This window comes from Pleurodeles waltl, chromosome 5 (assembly GCF_031143425.1).
Source record: "Pleurodeles waltl isolate 20211129_DDA chromosome 5, aPleWal1.hap1.20221129, whole genome shotgun sequence".
Taxonomy (NCBI): Eukaryota; Metazoa; Chordata; class Amphibia; order Caudata; family Salamandridae; genus Pleurodeles; species Pleurodeles waltl.
Genome location: NC_090444.1, coordinates 738,749,756 through 738,766,942, shown reverse-complemented (window position 1 = coordinate 738,766,942; position 17,187 = coordinate 738,749,756).

The window sequence follows — 17,187 nt, the reverse complement described above, 5'->3', positions numbered from 1 at the left end:
GTGGTGAATTTACCTTGTATAAAATGCTGATCCTCTGCGAGGATTGGATGAGCCATGTTTGAAAGAAATCTGGTTTATCTCATGATTTTCTCATACATGTAATGGAAGGTGATCAGAATCTAAAATGAAAGCATATTTCAGCCATGTGAGAATAAAGTCTGATGTACTGAGTAAAACATGTACTTCTAACAGAAGCAGCACCCTGTAAGTTGACTTCTCAGTGTTCTACTGCAACCTTGGAAATTTTAAAAAGGAACAAAGGTTTCAGGAAATGAGACAGGTGCATTCGTTGACAGGACATCTGCATCCTCAAATTTCCAAAAGAAGTGAATAAAAGTAAGGCAGACTATTGGCTAAAATCCAACAATTTTCAGTGTTGTGCGCTGCAGACTAGTGGACAATATTACATAAATCTTACTTTACTAACAACATAAATAGAAAAAAAACATTACTCTATTGTTTTGAAGAGTCCAAAAACATTAAACATTTTAAATTGTTTTGTCCTACCTGTGGCTGTTTTTTTCACCAACACCTGGTGATTAATTATCAATACAATAAAAAGAGTCACAGGTAAGGCATGAATCAAAATTGTAAAGTACAATCCATAATCTGAGAAGAATTTGAAAAGTTCAACCTTTTTTCTTAAAAAAAAACACACTCCCTACATGGACTAAAAATCTCCATATAGTCCATGGTCTGCCTTCTGTGCATCTCCATTTTTTAACTGTACCATTCTAAAAAAACACCTTGAAAACTGTAAATGATTGATGAACAAGAAAAAAAAAGTCTGAATCCATTCAGTGGTTTTCTTTCTTCTGTCAATTTTGTGAACTGGCCAGCTTCCAAGTTCCAAACAAACCAAAACGATTTATATATTAACAGCAAAAAAACTTTTTAAATGAGTATAGTATTCCAGCGATTCTGTCATCTTTCTTCTTTGTCAAAGTTAATTTCTTTAAAAATTAAAAACCATTTAGAAACCCACCAGAACATTTAGGTTGTCACATCTATTTTTTTGTCAAAAAAGATAATAAAAATAATTCAATTGGAACTCCTTTTTCTTTTTTTTTTAATGACCATCAGCCCAATGTCAGCATACAGAAACAGCCTGTATGGCGGTGTAATAGTGATTAAAACACACAACATATGCAATATACATTTTATTAGCATTTATCTATCTCCCAACCTCTCTCCTTACATTGGATTATCTAACCTTTATGTTATTTGAAGTAAATTAGATTGTTTTTACCTGACGGCAGCTCGTCCAAACTTCAGATCTTGACTGCAACACTCCACCCACTGTAGAAACAACTGCACAACAAAGAATGTCAAGCTGAAAAGTAAAAACAAAAAAGGACAATTTCACCCATAGGAATGAATTGGAAATTAATGGAAAATCTCAAGAAGATATTATTTAGTTATTCATAAATGATAGTCAATACTGCTTCTGTCAGTGGCGGGGCGCATTGCCCTCCTGAAAATGGTGACACTCCCCAGACTCTTGTATTATTTTACCAATGTTCCCCTTTACATTTCCACACCATTTTTTCACTAATTCGAATGCTCCCTCAGGGAATTCATTTGGAATATGCCCTGCTGCAGGATAGCTCTTTCTACACTTTGCCAACAGACCAGGGAGGACTAGCAGTCCCCAATTTAAACACTCTTACCTTGCATCCCAAATTCAATAGGCGGCCAAATGGTTAGCAGGGTTACAGTTATCCAACACTGCCAGGACACAGCCTGCCTGAACCCACACTAACATTCTCCAGCTGTTCCATCCTTGCTCCAAACTGCAAACACCAGACCCGATTCTCCTGCTGGTGGTGAGCCATTGCTTTTGGTGTAGTCTCTTCCATACCTGCACCTTGACTTCTTTGCCCCAGCAATCCATGGTACTCTGAAGGGGCAGAGTTACATGCTTATCCGAACTTACTGCCGGCACACTGCTAGTATACACACACTATTCGACAGACAGTATTCAACACATTGATCACAGAGGATGGCCTGCCTCAGGCCATTTCCTGCCAATTGACTACTTGCTTGTGATGCTGTGAATAAGTGGGGTGACATGGCACTGGAATATCCAACACATCTTACCATGCAGTTTCTCCACATAATGGGTCCGAGTAGACGGCTGATCCACTGGTTTTCTGACTCCCTCCACACACATTCTGCAATATCAGCTGTCCCCCTTGATCGTCATTGGGAAGATGGCCTCTCCTGTCCATGCACAGACAAAGAGTGGTCTGCCCTGCTAGAAAGCCCTACACAGATTCCCCGTAACACGCGCTTTCAGCTTATCCAAAGTTACGTTGTCCACCAGGCCTATCTCACTCCATCCAAAATTAAGTTATTTTAATCATACAGATGTGGCATGACCCCTGTTCTCTGACTGATACTGATCTCCTGCATATTTTATGGACCTGTCAATCACTTCACCAGTATGGGCAGGGTCTAGGTTTTTGCCTAACTGCCTGCACAGAACGCCCTGCAGCTCATACATGGGAGGTATGCCTATTGGGTCTTTATCCATGGATAAAAAGCACAGAGTTATGTCCCGCTTTATAGATCTGAGCCTTTTAACAACCAAATGCCTTATCACTAGGAGGTGGACAGCACTTGAACCTCCCACCCTTGCGGGCTGGGCGTCTTCCTTGACCATATGAGCCAAGGTGGAAGGGGTAGCCCTGCACAGTGAGTACACCAGGAAGGACAATAGCAGATCCAAGTGACATGCTTATCTGCAGAATGTGGAAGTGCAAGCCAAGAAAGCACATACAACTGCCACAGCATGGGTCATACACCTAAATGAAGTAGCTGCAAGATATACACAGCAAAATGGACACATGCACAGCCCAGTGCAAAGAAAGCTAGCACATTTGAACTCCCTCCATGTCTGGCAAACAAAACTCTAGCTTCCACACATGAGACAAATGTACAATCCATATCAAGGGGACAAGTCCAACACCATACATGCTGACATTGAACAACACAAGATGAAATACTTACCATAAGAAACAGAACAAAATGCAGTGACACCACAATTGCATTACCAAACACATATCCATACAGTCAACATCTACCCTTGTCCTGGGTGACACTTGCACTGCCCACAAAGTTAGATTTTGCAAACAACAGCAAATGGATCAACAATCAGGGTGAAACCAACACAACTTTAGGCATACAACACTACTCAGGAACAACATTAATGTAGAAAAGGAATTGCAAGATAATAGTGTACCCAAAAACACACCTACTTGGTTGTGCCCACATTTGACTCCAATCACTGCCAATGAACCTCCACAAGAAAGGACATCAAGTGAGCAGGCAGGAACCTCAGGGATCATCTTTGGGAGGGGTTGGATTTGTGATGGGTGTTTTGGGGCTTGGGAGGGGTGGACTGTTTCTTTGGAGGGGTGGGCTTCTTCTGTTGGGAGGGGTATGGGTGCTTGCAGGGGGGTAGGTGTGACAGGGGAGGACTTCGATGTGGAAGGGATGGGTTGGGATGTGGGTTTAGGCCTCTTGGGTTTGGGAGGGGAATTGGGGATAACAAGGGAAAGGGCAAGGTCAAAAAGGATACTCTCCTTTGGAACACGGGATGGTCATCAGAAGGAGTTGGGGATTTGGAGGTTGAGGGAGTGGTTGTCTGGGATGAGAGTAGAGATGTCTTGGGTGTGTGCATGTGTGAAATATGCTTCTGTTTGGGTGGTGTCTGTTGCATGTGTGACTGAGTGTCTTGGGGGATGGGAGGTGAAGGTGATGGACTGGTGTGTGTGTTTGTTGGGGTGGTGTCTGTGGGTATGCTGGATGTTGTAGATGTTTGTGTGTCTGCTGGGGTGGTGTCTGCAGGTATGCTGGATGTGGTGGATGTTTGTGTGGCTGTTAGGGTGGTGTCTACGGGTATGCTGGATGTGGTGGGTGTGTCTGTGTGTGCTGTTCTAGTGTCTGTGGGTGTGGTGGGTGTGGTGGATGTGTCTGTGTGTATTGTGCTGGTGTCTGCAGGTACAGTGGGTATGGTGGATGTGTCACTGGCTGTTGTGGTGGTGCCTGTGGGTATTCTGGATGTGGTGTTTGGGTTAGTGTGGGTGGTGGGGTTGTCTGGTGAAATGTAGGCTGATGTTGTGTTTGTGGGTGTATGTTGAGTGCTTGCATGCCAGTGTTTGTTGTAGTGTTTGTGTTGATGTATGCTACTTGTGTATGTTGAGGTGGGTGCGTTCGGATGTGTCTGTGTGCTTGGGATAGGTAGAGGAATGGGGAATTTGGATTGGGAAGAGGGGGGTGGAGGTGGGAGGAATGTGGGGTGTGACTGGCTACCATCAGTGAGGAGGCCAGAGCCTAAAAGATCTCTATAGGCCAGACATGGTACTATGAATGGCTTCCAGGAAAACATTGGTCTTCTGAAGTTGGCTGGCATTCACAATGACTGTCTGCCCCACAGAGATGCTCCTTAGGTGGTCAATAGTCTCCTCACTCTGGGCAGCAGGGGTAACAGGGGCTGGGTCAGAAGTTCCTGCGGCAAAGGAGACTCCCACCCTCTTGGGTGAGCAGGCATAGCCAACTGGGTGGGGAGCAACAGGGAGGGTGGCGATAGAACTGGGGTGGCAGAAAAAGATGGTTCAGGGGTAGGTCCAGATGATTCCGCCACCACTAGGGAGTGGACACTGGTGGTAGAATCTGATGATGAAGATCCTCCTTGGCACTTTCCTCACCCTCTGGGCCACTGGGTCCCTCCATGTCAGAGGTGTCCGGAGGTACCATGGCCAGATGGTTCCCCACTTGGTTGTGCCCTGTCTCCTTCGCTTGTCTGGGATGATGCCACAAATTCAAAAGGGAAAGTGTCACCACATGTTTCTGAACACATTTGAACAACAGCTGTGATTAGCAAAAATTACCATAATGTCAAGTAGGCCCCAGCAACAAACTACATCAAAGAGCCTCCTACATGTACCATATCATATTCATGCGTGCCATCTGAACTGTCAACAGTTGCCCACAGGAAAATCTGAATCTCAGACAACTACGATTGCATGGCTGAAGTGCAATCACGGGTACCATTGAACAAGTAGGAGACCACATCACCTTCAATGCTTTGCCTCATGGCGCATACCTCAGTTACCTGTTGTCAGACAATAGTAGCCAATGCCTACTTCATTCCCACAGATCCCACACAGTCATGCAGACATCTATTTGTCACACACAGAATAGCACAACATTAAGAAAGTACGCACCTAAAACTTGTCATGTTGCTGACAACAGTACAGTAGCCTGGAGAAGGTGACATGGAAATACTCACACTGGAAACATATAAAAAATGCACGGTCTATCATGTGAAATGTGTCCTAAAAGAGTCATGGAGGTAGTACTAATGTTGCTCAGATATGCTACACATTTGTCATGGAAATTAACACTGTAAACACAATGTGCTAAATGTCAGGGAGATATGTCCCTAAAATTCACAACACAACGAAGCAACAAGCCCCAAGGAAATCACCAATAATGTCTGGCATCCCTTACAATGACATACTGTGATTGCATCAGTAGATGCCATAGGTCCTTTGTATATTGGAGACGCACAGAGATTTGCAAATACTAGTAGAAGGCCCTCAACATGTTGCCCAATGGGAATCTACATCACTGTCTCCATTTTGGTCCTACAAACCCAGATGCCTGTGGATGAATGAGTATGCCCAAACACATATGATTCCAACATAACTGTAAGTCACTCCATTATACATGCCAACAACTAGGCTAAAAACCTTCCCCATTTCACATGTGCAGTGCACTTTTCCACATGATGGCATGGAAATGCAGATTGTGGCTAAAAACTCTAGTCATACATGTCATGTCCCTCATTGCTGTTGCAGTTGTACATGCCACATGACATGCAATGCCGGGGGAGGGTATCCATCAGTCAACAACCAATGGTGACACACTCCTGTCTGTGGCACCACATGAAATGCACCCCCTTGAAAGTGTCCTATTCCAAACACAGGTTTGCATGCACATATATGTGAGGGAATACAGAAATCATCCCATGAACACATGCATGAAACAACAGTGTACACATTTTGTCAAAAAAACAAGGGATACATGTTACTATGCAGGCACAAGGAATGTTGGCAACAGTCATGGTACACAAATCATGTCAATGGACATTTCCCACTAGCCAAGGGAAAGTATTGATCTGTAGCTGATCCAAACAACAATGTATGCTCTGTCACATGAATGATGGCCATCTTCACATTACAAACAGTAGTGAGGCACTAGCATTGGTCACACGCTGAAGACAAGTAGCCTCTAGGGGACAGATGCCAATATACTCATTTGACCAGACACATGGCTGAGGACAGTGATCCATCACTTCCTTACATTTGGCCTTTAACACTGAGGAGAAGTGGTCTGTAGTGTAGAATTTACACCTGCAACAACAAACATTACTTGATTGATCAATGTACACAGCCATGTGTTGTCCCCAGAGATCAAATTGTTTGTGGGCTGTACACAGTTGTGTCCTAGGTCCCTGGGCCAATAGGTAAGGCACATCAGTATGCACCATATAACATATCTGCACAGTGACTCATCTACTATGTCACACATGGCTCACCCCTAATCGTCGCGGGAGCTGTCAGAACCTAACACATTAACTTGGCAATGTGACAGGCAGGAATATGCTCTGTGCTCACCCCCTTGTGGCTGCTGTGCTCCCCTCAAATGCCCATCAAGGTCTTTGTAAGCCACCACCAGGGCCATTAGGGGGATCATGGTCCGACGTGCGTCCCACCCACCCGTTGGGAGGACAGCCCCAGCTGGACCTCCACGAACTTCCGGGCCCAGCATCTCTGGTCCTCTCATGTCTTGCGACAGTGGGCGTTCCACTGGCTGTGGACCCCCAGGGTCCGCACCTTCCAGGTGATGGCTCTCTGTCTCTCCTTTTCCTTATGGGCGTTTACCTGTATTTGCAAGAGACAAATCAAGCAATTACAATCACAAGTTTTGGCACAAATGGTGTGTCACACACATGTCAGAAACACCAAGCTAAAAAGTTCCATTTTTCAACACACCACAAGTGTTAAAAGCACAAGCCTATAAGTCCAGGGACATGACTACAGACGTTTGTATCCACCTGCAGACTGAACCACTACCCTGCTCAAGGCCTACAATGACTAAGCAAGCTTACTCACATCAGGTAGCCCATGCTCCAGCAACATGTAATGTGATGTGACCACAATGAAACACTACACACAAATGTGGCTTCTGAAGGGTAAGCTCTTTAGGCCTGAATGGACCAACACATTCACACTAGAGTCCCTTCAGGCAACTTTCATAGTACAGACTTCAACCTTGTACTTGAGTGACAATGAAGGGGCTGGCATGGTGGGTGCAGAAAGTGTCTTCTCTGTGCATGTGTGTGCCTACCAAATGCAGACTCATGCCACTTCAGGGGGGGTTACGTGGTATGTGCCTGTGCCACAGAACAGCATCCAGCATACAAAAGTATGCATTGTACAATTTCTGCTATGTGACCAAGCTACTGATTCACGTGTCATGGCCTCCCAGGAATCATACACTGTATGCACTATGGGACTGTCATTCGTGCAATAAGCCTGTTCGGGACAATTATGGCTTATGTGAGCTGACAACAGAGTTATGGGAGCAAGGGACCTGTCCTGAGTCAAAGACACACATTGACAATGATGCAAAATGCACATATGGACTACTTATGGGGATGTACCTCTAACCCATTCCTAATCTGGTCAATGGACTGAGACATTCATGGCAAGTTGTGCCACTAGAGTATCATATTGTCCACGTGACAGGATCTGCTGGTGTACAGGAAGTGGACACAGTGCCACAGTTGCATAGACACAGTGATGGTCCCACAGCCTGGACTAGGTCCCAAACTAGAAGATACATGTGGCAGACCCTGGCCTCTGCAGGCTGAGCATACAGAACCTATATGGCAATCACATTCCCATCACTTCCATGCATGACAGTAAATCAAGTGGCCATTAGCAATGTGGCATGTGGTTTGTGTGGCAACGCGAAGGGCAGAGTGAGTCATGATATGCCTTCCAGAGAACAGTTTTTCCACGCCGGATGCAGGTTGAAAGATCTGTGGCACTATACACATTGCTTACAAGATCCTCAAATGGCTCAGGCAAGATGCATACACAGCCCCTGCTGTCATGCACATACATGTTGTCAAACATTTACAACCATAATGAAGAAAGTGATGTCATCGGATGGTAATAAAGTCGCCTTGTCTTGTTATGTGCATTCAACACAAGGAGGATCTAGGACCACAAAAACATCACACAACACAATGTTCATGAACACAACATATAATACTGGCCACCAAAACCTGCACAATGTACATCCTGTTGATGCCACATGGACTGCATGAACAGGCACACAATAAGTCCAACTAGTACACAGGGGCACATTGTAGCCTGTAAGGAGGGCAAGGATGATGTTGAACAGAGTCAATTGTGCACATGAGATATTCACCTGCTCCTCTGGTGAACCATAGAGCTTTCCATACAGGGGAAGGGCCTCATTAACAAGCCTCTCCAGCTCCTCTGGAGAGAAGGCAGAGGCCCTATCACCTGCTGGATGTGGCATGATTGCTCCCAGAGGCAGCACACAGCAGCTCAAGTAGTAGAGGTGTTGCTGGCAGCAGTGTCAATAGTCAAGTGAATTAAGTTCCACAACATGGAGGTCACGTCTGCCACGTACACGTTCATCACCGCCGGCAGACACAGCCATTGGGCCGCAACCACCGCACACAACAACATAAGCCTATGGGTGTGTCTGCTGCGGTTGGAACCGCCTACCGCCCAGACGACTTCAGGCGCCGGTCACAAGCGGTTCCTGATGTTCAGTGGAGTAGGTCAGGGATCCGCCATTTTGGTGGCCTGAAATACTGGATATGGCTTGGTAAAGTGCATCATACCTACAATATATGTGTTTTGGCATCACAAACATCCTTATTTTGTCTTGTCATGTAGGTCCTACTACACAACCCCCAGTGTAGTGTGTTGCAAGGTTCAAAGCAAAGTTGAGAGTACACAGGTTTTATTCATCCAATGCATCATGAATCCAATGAAACAACAATGATACGGCTCAAGCTGCTGGCATCAATCACATCAATGTTTCCCTATTCTACAGGACAATGTCTGACAAGTCCCTTCCTTCCATGGTCTGGAGGTCTGAACCTGTCAACATGTTAATTTACTCAGTATGAGTCAACCATGTTTGATTTCCTGTAGTCCTGGCAGATTAACAGTCTATGTGTTGAACACTGTAATAGAATGTTTAGTTTGAGTAGACACTTGTATATATGTGTTTGTTTGGGAAGGTTTCAATCCTGAGTTGGACAATGTGTACGTGCAATGTATCCCTTCTTGAACAAGTAGCTTAGATCATCATTGAATGGTTCACATGCTCTGACATATCATAATGGCTAAATATGAAATCAAAATCAGCAGACAAACAGTCTAAGAAGGGTGATTTTATTGTGTAGCTATGACTAACAGAAAATATATGTGACACGACTCAACAAAATTCAAATGTGAATGGGTCAGTCATGGTGAATGAAATCAATGGAGTAGATGCCACACCAGTGGAAGTCCAAAGTGCAGAGTACTCCTCCCATTGGAAATGAAAGGTGGATCTGGATTAGTCCAAACTGAATGTGTAACACACAAATTACGTCCTTAAGGGAGAGGGTTAGTACTGGCAGTGGTGGGTGTCTTGCCATCCACATCTCCTGGATTCTTTGCTGGACCGCCCGCTTGCGTGTGGGAGGAAGGGGATTTGCTGCTACAGAGGCAGGGGTATCTGGGCCTTGTTGTTCCTCTGGCAGGGCCTTCTTTACAGTGGCTGGCACAAATATTGCTGGGCCTGCTGTCGATTGGCCAGAGGAAGGGGTAGACTGGTGTTGGAAAGCCCTGCTCAGGGTGGTATACATGTTCCTCAACACCGCTGCTATGGAGGCCATGTTGGTATTGTTGGCCTCAATCTGTTTCCCCATATGGCTATGCATGTCCCTTTGTAGCTGCTTGATTTCCTAGAGTTCGGTCAACACCTGGCCCATCACACCTGATAGACCCCTAAGACGTGGTTGATGGTGTTCTGGCCAAGAGCAGCCCCAGTGGCCTCAGCCTGCTGGCCCACAGAATCCCTCCCACACTCCCTACCCCTATGGGTCTGTGCCCCTGCCACAGGGTGCCCCTTCCAATTTGTTCCTGAACCCTCATTGTCTGAAGTGTTGTGCTGCATCTCAGGATTCAGGCCTGGGATGCATGAGATGGTAGACACTGTGCTCGGTACACAGTTTGGAGGGTGAATGGTTGCCTGGGATGTTGAAGTAGCAGGGCTGGGAGGTGATGTTGTGGGCAAAGTGAGACTCACTGTTGCCATCTGACCAGGTTGCCCAGATGGGCCAGAACCATCCTCTATGTCCAGAAGTCTAGGAGTGTTTTCATCATTGAGGGCTTTATTCATGGGGGCAGTGGCAGTCTGTTCCGTGGCCTATGTGTGATGTAAAACGTACATTGTTACTGGTTGTTTTGTGACATCTACTTCCAAAGGTTTAGAATTACAGTAAGCAGATATCTTGTACAAAGTTAAGTTGTAGTTAATCCAAATGTTGCAAATAATCATGGTATTGGGTGAAATGACATGACATAGGTGAAGCATGCCAATGCATTTAGACTCAAGCAGTTGCTGAGATATGTAGATCAGTTGCACTTGGGAGGATGGCCTGAAAATGACATCTTGCAACCAGTGCAGCCAACACAGTGGATGAGCAAGGTATGGCTTTGACCATGTGGAGGCCTAGTTGAGTGGGATGTAGGCAGACCCAGAACTTGGTTGCATATGTGACTGGAGTCATTAGGTGCACAGTGCTGTGTCAGTGTGTCTGCTGCCAATCTGGTGATGTATCTTGAGATCTTAGGGATACTTGTTGCACATACTGGGTAAGCTGTCCTTCCTGTCCTCAATAGTTTCATCATAGGTTAGCATGTCAAGATTGAGGTAGGTAGACAGATATGTCTTTGAATTGAGCATGATTTGTGCTTGATCACTCCCAGGTGAGTACACTTCATTTGTGAGTTGTCAAACAGGGGTCTTTGGACTAGAGAACACATGGGCTGGTAGTTGGAGTTGCTGAAACAGCGCCTCGTGGGAGTTTGCTCAACACATTCTTTTTACGACAAACATTATACAAATGTTATCCCCACCATGTGAGTAAACCTCATTTGAGAGTTGACAAACAGATACAGTGGGGCATGTGACCACTGTGTTGGTGGTTGGAGTTAATGGAATAGGGCCTGCTGGGAGTTGCAGTCAGGCCACACTCTCTACTACACACACACTATACAAATGTTACACCCCCAGGTGAGTAAACTTAATTTGAGAGTTGACAAACAGATGTATTGGGGCATGTGACGACTGGGCTGCTGGTTGGAGTTACTGGAACAGGGCCTGCTGGGAGATGCAGTCAGGTGATTCTTTCTACTACACACACAGTACAAATGTTATCCCCCAGCTGAGTAAGCTTCCTTTGAGAGTTGACAAACAGATGTTTTGGGGCATGTGACCACTTTGCTAGTGGTTAGAGTTACATGAACAGGGCATGCTGGGAGTTGCAGTCAGGTCACTCTCTCTTATAAACACACTGTACAAATTTTATACCCCCAGGTGAGTAAACATCATTTGAGAGTTAACAAACAGATGTATTGGGGCATCTGACCACTGTTGGAGCTGCTGAAACAGGTCCTGCTGGGAGTTACAGTCAGGTCATTCTCTCTACTACATACACTATACAAATGTTATTCTCCCCCAGGTGAGTGAGGGTCATTTGTAAGTTAACAAACAGGGGTCTTTGGACAAGAGAACACTGGGCTGGTGGTTGGAGTTGCTGAAACAGCACCTCTTCGGAAGTTGCATTTCGGTCACACCCTGTGCAACCCACATTAGACCAATGTTATCCCCCCAGGTGAGTGAAGTCCATTTGTGAGTCAACAAATAGGGGTAATCAGACAAGATACCACTGAACTGGTGGTTGGAGATGCTAGAACAGTGCCTTCTTGGAGTTGCAGTCAGGTCACTCTCACTACTCCCCATTACTTGGCAAAAGTTGTGTTTTGCATATCTCTAAGGAGGCTGCATTTATGTTTGAGCATACATTTTCACCATGGATCCTGGGATGTGTTTTTGATATTGTGAGATTTCCAGGCCCCATTTGGACATATGTGATGGGCCTTGGAAACTGTGATGTTGGGTCCAGTGATACAGATTGAGAGTATTTCAACTCAGGTACACTGGGTATTGAGTGTTGGTGAGGTACATGAACAAGACAGTGGGTAAAGGAGAGCTGTGTACTTTACCGGACTCCCCCAGGTATTCCAGTCAAGCCCTCGGGATGCAAGATGGCCAAGACTGCCTCCTCCCAGGGAAAAAATATTAATGAGGCACTGTGAGGGCCTCCACCAGTCTTGTTGGCCTACAGCGGCTGCCTAAAGTCCAGGGAACGGACCTTGCCCCTCAGGTTATTCCACCTCTTCCTAATGTCCTTCTTTGTGCACAGGGTGGTGCCTACAGCATTCACTCTGTCCACAATCTTTTCCCACACTTCCATTTTCCTGCTGAGAGAAGTGTGCTGGACTTGTGCTCCAAACAATTGTGGCTCCACTCCTATGATTTCATCCACCGTGACTCAACTCATCTTCAGAAAAACAGGGATTTTTTTTAATGTGACATGGTGGAAAAAATATTAAGGGTGACAGGGACGTGCAATAGGTGTGAACGGACAAAAGTGCGTACACGGTGTTCAATGCGATGGCAGGAACAAAGTGGTGCCTAATCTATATACTCTGTGGATTAAAGTTGCTCAGGCTTCTTTGTCTTGCTGTGCAAATGCAAAGGATTGTGGTCTCTGAAGGGTCCTTTGCAGATGTGTCCACAGCAGCTATGTGTGTCATCTGTGTTGTTTTTTAACTCATCCAATGTGCAGCTGTCTGTTACTTTGCTGACCGGGAACTGCTGTGGTCCTGACCACCATTGGCTGACCACCACGAAGGGACTGTCACAGCGACTGAGCGATTATAATATGCTCGGTGGTTGGCTGTGGCGCTGATGGAACTGGAGGTCGGACCGCCTATATCCAGGTTGTCGCTCCGCTGGCCGTCTGCCTTTTCTACTTGGCGGTCCTACCTGTATGACTCATAATAGGGCAGCCTGGAAGACCGCTGGTGTGGCAGTCATTTCAGGATTGCCAACATGGTGGTCTGGCAGTCTGACCGCCAAACTTGTAATGAGGCCCTAAGGTCTAAAATTAATCCTTGAGTATTAATACACTTCCCTACCCATTATCTTAAAGATCCCTTACATCCTGCTCCTAAAAATATTTTTTATATTTTTATTTTATATGCATTATCATTTTAAAACATTAAGGGGCATATTTACAAGCCCCTAGCGCTGCCTTAGCGTCATTTTTTTTACGCTAAGGCGGCGCTAACCAGTCCCCCACCATGCGCCATATTTACAAAGTGGAGCAATACAGGTATTGCACCACTTTGTAACCCCTTGCCACACATTATACCTGCACCATGAATAATGTATGCAAGGGGAACGTTTGCCCGGAGGGAGGCCTAAAAAATGGCACAGTGAAATTTACTGAAGATTTCACTGCCCCATTCTAGTGTAATTTTTGTAACCCCCTGCTCAAGGCACGCGTTAAAGTGATGCTAGTGCATTAGCCTATGGGCCTCCCTTTGCTTTGCTGGACTAGAGTCAACATTTGTGGTGCTAGTGCAGCAAAGTACCACAATAGCGTCAAGTATTTTGATGCTATTGTCCTAACGTGTGCCATGGTGTCCTGTATTGTAAATACAGAGCTACCACAGTGTTGTTAGGGGGCACAGGGTGACACAAGGAAAGTGCTGCATTTGAGGCGATGTGCCAATTCCTTGTAAATATGCCCCTTATTATTTAATAAATTAATATACTAGTATTTTGATTAAAAAAAACATAGTATTAACACACTTCCCCACTCATCACCCCTAGATCCCTTATGTCCCACTCCTAAAAAATAATTTGGTTTATTTTTATTACCCATACATTATTATTTGAAATATTAAAATACATATTATACATTATCTAATAAATTAATACACAAGTGTTTTAGAAAAAATACCTCAGTAATAACACACTTGCCCACCCACTGCCGCTAAAACCCCTTACATCCCACTCCTAAAAATGCTTTTTATTCTAAATTATTTTAAATTACCTAATAAATTGATACACAAGTAGTTTGGAAAAATACCTCAGTATTAATACACTTCTCTACCCATTACCCCTTCATCCTTTATGTCATGCACCTATTTTATTTTAATGTGTTATAATTTTAAATAATATAAGCAATTACATAAATTATAACATAGGCCTTAATTTTCTCACCAGACTATTAATAGTCTTTACCACTTACTGACTTCTACACAGCAAATAATGCTTGAGTATTAATGCACTTTGTCACCTACTACTCCTAGATCATTGACATCCTATTGCAAAAATGTGAATGTTTATCATATATACTTTATTTTTTTTAAATAATCTAAATTATTTTATAAATTAATACACAACTATTTTGGAAAAACCCTGAGTATTAATACACTTCCCAACCCATTACCCCTACATGCCTTTAAATTCCATTCCTGAAATGTATTTTGTATTTTTGAATAAATTGTCTTTATAGTTTTGATTCTTTTAAATGATTTATTAAATTAATACACAAGTATTTTGTAAAAATGCCTGTGTATTGATATATGCCCCCACTCATTACAGGTGAAAATGCACCTGGCAGTTAGCCGACCATGGATTTACTGAACCATTGTAAATTGAATTAAAGTGTGTCCGATCCCCACTGCATTCTGCCGCCGTCGCCCACATAAAAGTGTGTCGTAATGGTTAAGTCAGAGTTTCCATAGGAAGAGTATTTTTGTTATGCTTATAACTGTGACATTCTTTCACGACAATTAGAAAGTCCGATTTTTAATACTCAGTGCTTTCTATCTATCTATCTATCTATCTATCTATCTATCTATCTATCTATCTATGCATCTATCTGCTATCTCTGTGTGTATCTGTGTGTTTGTATGAAGATATTTATATACAATGTGGTTTTCACCACTGTATTTTTATAGTTGGTATCAGGTTTCCGTAGAAAATTGATATTTTGGTTTATTGATAACTTTGGCACCATTTGACAGACTTTTGCGAATGTTTCCAAAATATATTTCATCCATCTCAGTCCCTTCCTGGAAAGTTTTGATGACCTCCATACATGATTCAGGAGCCAATAATCAGCAAACACTAATAATACACTTGAAGCCTTTAGCCACTCATTTTAACCTTGTGGACCATTTGCAATCAGATTTGAAGATTTTCCCTATGGAACGTCTTAAAGGAAGAACTACTGGACTCCAGAGAAAAGTTCTGGATGTACCATTTAAGATCATGGGCTGAACATCACTGACAATACCATCTGGCTACTGCATATTTCAAGAGATCTCAGAACTGCATTGATTCTATATTCCAAATGGAATCTTCACTCATGATGCTTTCTGAAAGTCCCGCAGTGTCAGCTGTGCTGCCACTAAGCAAACAACCTTGAATTAGGAAGGCGGAAGCTGAAACGTTGTATTTAAAATATTTTTTTACATATTTTTGCTCTTTGGGGAGTTCCGGTGCCTGAACAAATTTTACAACCGTTTCTACAAAGCGGCGAGCTGCATACAAGAAAATTTATATGTACCACTTTTATTAATCCAGTGTTCACATGGAAACAAGTAGAATACTATCACACATTTTGACCAAATGGTGTTGCTCACGGAAGTAAGGGCCAAATGTACCAAAATTAGGAATACCGATTTCCTAATTGTAAATCTCTTCCAACGGCAAATAAGAAATCGGTATTCCTAACGTATGAAAATCTTTTGAGTTTTATTAACGATTGTTAGTGGGACGCAAATAGATCTACCTCATGCATCAGTGGCGACTGGTGACATTTGAAAGTGGTGGGGCATAAAAGTTGGGTATGACTTTTATGTAGTGAGTGAAGCGCGCAAGCTTAATGGGCACACCTGAGGTCCAGAGTGAGTCCTCCTCCCAAGAAACAGTTAAAAAAGAATGACAAATGGTGCATTTGAAAGCAAATGAATTTAGTGAGAAAGCAAGGTTTATAAAGCAGTGGGAATGCATAGTCTTGAAATATTAAACACATTAATAACTGCCAGTGCTTAATTTGTAAATAAAAACGTGCCGGTGCCCAAAGCCCTCCTCTTAAACACGCGGCTGCTGCAATTAAATGTGCGAACACGGAATACTGAGGCAGTGCAATCCTGAAGCCACCTCGTGCCTCTTCAATCCATTAAAAGCTACTCCCTGCCCCCTCAGCTCACTCTTGCAGCTTTCTGCTATCTCCCATTGTGACGCTTTTTCGTTTTTCTCTTCCTCCGTCTTTCCCATTTTCTTGAGGCAGAAGAATAAGCGCTGGCCCTCAAAAATAAGTGCCGGTGCTCCGCACCGGAGACAACAAGCACAAATTAAGCACTGATAACTGCCCCATATGTTACTGCATTAATACGTTCAACAGTTACTTTAATGTGCAAATTGTACAAAGGGACAACTTCAGGCCCTTTAAAGTGTGTGCTTGCTCAGTATCTTGCACTACATGCAGCATCAACTTTGGAAGAAAATGCTCTAATCCTGCATCAGGAAGCACCCACAGCTGTTGGCTGCAATCAATTATACAGAAATACGTGCAGACAGATATTTAAGTGGGATGAAAAGTGGGGTCTCTCTAAAAGGGAACATGTAAAATACATTTCTGTGATTCCTTTGGTGTGCCACCCAGCCTGCTTTGTGGTTTCTCTCTGAGATGTTATTGCATCCAGAACTATAAAACAACAACTGACGTACACCAAAAACCTGTCCTTACTATTGGATTTATCAATGGTTGTTAGCTGTTTAAGCTAAATGAGTAACAACAATGATTAGTTGTAAATAATTAACATTGGAAATGTTTAAATTCTGAAATTGTGAATTAAATATTATTGAGTCCTATGGAAGGAATATGGCCTTCAGTTATGTTTGCTTTACGTTAGATATGTATGCCCT